At 31.9% G+C, this 3,945-nt stretch overlaps 1 long non-coding RNA gene across 3 annotated transcripts; it reads right to left on the bottom strand.

The window, feature by feature from the left end:
- Positions 1-394: 394 nt before the first annotated feature.
- Positions 395-3,521, bottom strand: LOC107848041. 3 transcript variants are annotated; one of them, XR_001667766.2, is made up of 4 exons: positions 2,785-3,454; positions 1,888-2,004; positions 1,289-1,456; positions 395-733 (listed from the first exon to the last, which is right to left on the bottom strand). It is a non-coding gene; the product is annotated as an uncharacterized LOC107848041 (long non-coding RNA). The 3 variants fall into 3 exon arrangements; XR_007044592.1 differs by lacking the exon at positions 1,888-2,004 and having other exon boundaries at positions 2,785-3,079; positions 3,210-3,425; XR_007044591.1 differs by lacking the exon at positions 1,888-2,004 and having other exon boundaries at positions 2,785-3,521.
- Between the last annotated feature and the right edge of the window lie 424 nt (positions 3,522-3,945).

The following is a 3,945-nucleotide window of genomic DNA, read 5'->3' as shown; positions in this document are numbered from 1 at the left end:
GTCCCTATTATGACTTTAACCACCAGGAAAGCCCGACAATGAAAAATCATGATCACCACCAGGCCTCCTGGAACATGCTTCCGTATATATTTTGTAGCTTTCCTTATATCTGCTGCCTGCCAAACTGCATACTTATGTTTCTGTTCAAGCTGTTGACAGATAAGAAGGTCAAGTAACAGGGTCACAGATGGAAACAACAAATAGGTTAAACAGACAGGAAAAAACACACACAGGGTAAATAGAGACTACCCAGACATAAATACATATTTATTCAAACTTACAAGTCCCACAATGATGTGGGGAAAAACTGTAATTGCATTGTTAGACCCCGCACCCACCTCCGACCCCAACTCTCACCCGAAAGAAGGAAAATAAAACAAGACGAATAGCCAAGTGAAAAAAAATTTCTCATTATTATTGTGGTATGATGAAAACTCACATCACGCTGAAGTTCACCGAACTGTTCAAGGATCTACAATATATACGTTATGTGGCACGAGGATAAACCAAATAGGACAGATGGAGTGTTTTCTTTACAAATACAAGCCTATGACCATTGATTTCTCTTAAGAAAAGTTTAAATATAAACAAACGTCACATGGTGTAGTTTAAATGACTCTTATAAGTCTGCTCGTCCAGCTAGATCTTGTTTGTCTGCCTTTGCGAAAAGATTCAATGCAAATCCCTCCAAATGCAAATGATCACCGAGTGTCAACTTCAATGACTTCTTATCCTAAAGAAATACAAAAAGAAGAAAAAATATTCAAGAAAATAGAAAGAAGACAAATATAACATTAATACTTAGATAAATCCCCAGCAACGAGCTCATGATAACCATTATATATGAACGATATTTTTTTTGATAAGTATAATCATTACGATGATCTACTTTATTTTAGCCTGATTAATGACTGGCCACTCTTAACAAAAGGAACACTTGCCTGACCCTAACCTTGAGCCGGAACATGTTAAAAACATATTAGGTAATTTTATGTAGATACCTAAATTCTCTATTAGGTTAGAACAAAAATGTCCTACCTAAACAATTTTTCTGGTGTCTATCCCCGAGAAACAAATTGTATATCATACGAAAAGCAGGAATAATATCTCTATGTTTATTAAGACAAGAAATGTTAATGCCCATTAAATGTCAACTTTCCTCAATTTCTACTACTTCCAAAGATGGCTGGATATTTTTCGAACTGTCATCGTAAGGGACGTAAGGGTGGAATTATGGCCCCAAAGAATGGAAAGAGAAAATGAACATATAAGAAAAAGAAGAAGGAACCTTTTCAAGTTGATTCATAAGGGACAATTCAGTTGGTCGTCTTACTATAGTCTTGTTTCAACTTGTTGTTACATTCCTGACTTCACCTTTAGTCGAATAATCCACTTTGATGCTTTATTAATAGTCTTATTGTGCTGTCCGACCTTGTATTTGTTATACTAACTCGTCCTGCATTCAATTAAGTGTTGATCCGATCCGAAGAACAATAAATATGTGAAATTCATAACAATCTCATCATTTGATCTATCATCATAATAATTAGTTTTTTCTTGTCATAAGTGTAGAGCACTATATAATAATAGCCACAGTAATATTTACATACATCTTCTTTTGACACGACGTTTACCATTGATCAATAAACCTATAAAATCACCTAGTTTTAATAAGAAGAAACCATAGCCACAAACTCATCACCCCACCACCTCAAGCAAAAGAGGGACTTTCCTCATTCACAAAAGAGCATATTTGCTATAACCTTTGACACCAATACCTTGTCACCAAACAATTATGCAATGCGTGCCACAAGAAAAGTTAATATAAGTTCAAAAAAGATACAACAATTCATTGCAGGTAATATTGCAACGGCGAGAAGGAATTACATATGAAAGGGTGTTACTCCTTAGAGAAAAGCCTCCGCACGAGCAGTAGTTTCCGTGGTACAATTAGGGGGAATAAACCATTCTGGAATAAGATTCAGCTACTTTCAAATGACGTCCCTAGTGTCATAGTTGTAGATAAAAAGCAACTATTAACATTCATGCACAACAACACAATTAAGAATAGAAATGCACCCAAATTCAGATAGGAAAGAAAGGAATAAAACCCACCAAAAATCAGAAATCATGAAATTTATAAGAGAAGCCTATAATGGACCATAGGGGGAAAAGACAGAAGGAAAGAAAACGGATCAAAATCAGCATCCGATAGCAATTAAAGGTGAAGTGAGGGCTTAAATAAAGCTTGATTGAAAATGGCTTTACAGTTTATTCCCCAAAGAGATCTGGAGCTTATTTCACCCTCAACAAGCACTTTAAAGAACCCATTTACCTTCAAATTCCATCTTACCTACCGGAAATCAAATTAAAATTGAGAATGATAAATAATAGTGGTAAGAGTTTAAATTATATACATCATAAGTTTAAACAGTATCTTCGGCCTCGGGTCATTAATATTATTTTTACATATAGTATATGAATAAAATATCATGTTGATAGGTGAAAAGAATAATAGGTAACATATAAAGTGAAGCTACAGTGTAATTATGTGAGGTATATCACTTGGACTCAGAAGTAAGATACAAAATTTTGATATTTCATTAATTTTAACATGTAATTCTAATATTACCCTATACCATTGATAAGTAATTTTGCATTTTGTATAAAATTTTATGTAAAGTTCCCACATGTACAAAAGGAGCGTACAACTTACATCATTGAAGGCATTCCTACTCTACCCTCTAATAGCAAAACCAAAAGAAAAACCATACAAATTCTTACCAAATAAAATTGTTTCGGACATATCACCGAACATCTTGAATTAATCAGTCTTCGCAGCTTCAAGTTACTCATAGCAAAAAGAGAAAAAATAAGAAAAAGGTACAAAAGGAAAAAAATCAAAATAAAATGTCAGACACTGTAAAATATATGCAATACCATAAAATATGTTTACAGATATATCATGCTATCAATAACTAATAAATAGATTATGTACCAAAGAGCTAATCCTCCAACATCAAGTTTAACATTACAGAATTTTCCACAAGAGATTTAGCTTGTTGTAATTAATTAGTACCTAAAATCGGACACACATTAATGATCAGTAATCCAAAATAATTTACAATTATATGTACCACTTAATTATTTTCAATCATGCATGTGTGGATCAGATAGAATTACCAAAATGAAATCAAAAAGAAAATAACCTTCCAAGAGAATCTAGAATTTTGTGGCAGATATTCCTAAAACAACAGGAGAAAACTTATCGGATAAAGTGAACGAAGCTAGAAAATTACAAAAGAAATCAGAAATAGTGAAACAAAAATTGAAGAAAAATGAAACAGCGATGGAAAAAGGACATATCAGTAAGCAAAGGAAGAAGAACAATGGAGAGAAACATAAAATAAGAAAGATCAAAAGGCCAAAAACTTTTGAAACGACAAAATTATAGACCACGTGGGTCTCTAATCAACACACACGCATGATATTTAGAAGACAAAAAAACATCAGTTTTGACTATATTGACATGAATGCCCTTCGTTGTACCTATAAATCTTCAGTTATTAAATATATATATATATATATATATAAAAATCAAATTAAAGCTTTTTAGTCTTGCACCTCATAAAGCACGAAATAGAAGTAATTTAATAAATAAAATAATTAATAAATATTTAACGTTTATATTGACATGATTAAATAATATATTAGTATGAGAAACAAAACATTATGATGAAAGATACTAAAAATGATTTATCGATTAGTTAAACAATATTTGAATTTGAATGGTTTAATTGATTAACTACCTAAACTCCACTTTATTGATAAATATTTGAGTTTTTGCTTTGTAATCTCCTCCCTAATCCCCCTTGCCCTACTCCCAATTGTTATTTTTTTAAATAGTTAATTAAATAATTAAAATTACAAGAAAAAACTTAATAA

Source organism: Capsicum annuum, chromosome 9 (genome assembly GCF_002878395.1).
Source record: "Capsicum annuum cultivar UCD-10X-F1 chromosome 9, UCD10Xv1.1, whole genome shotgun sequence".
Lineage (NCBI taxonomy): Eukaryota > Viridiplantae > Streptophyta > Magnoliopsida > Solanales > Solanaceae > Capsicum > Capsicum annuum.
The sequence above is the reverse complement of the archived record's forward strand: the minus strand, read 5'-3'. Positions and strand labels throughout refer to the sequence as shown.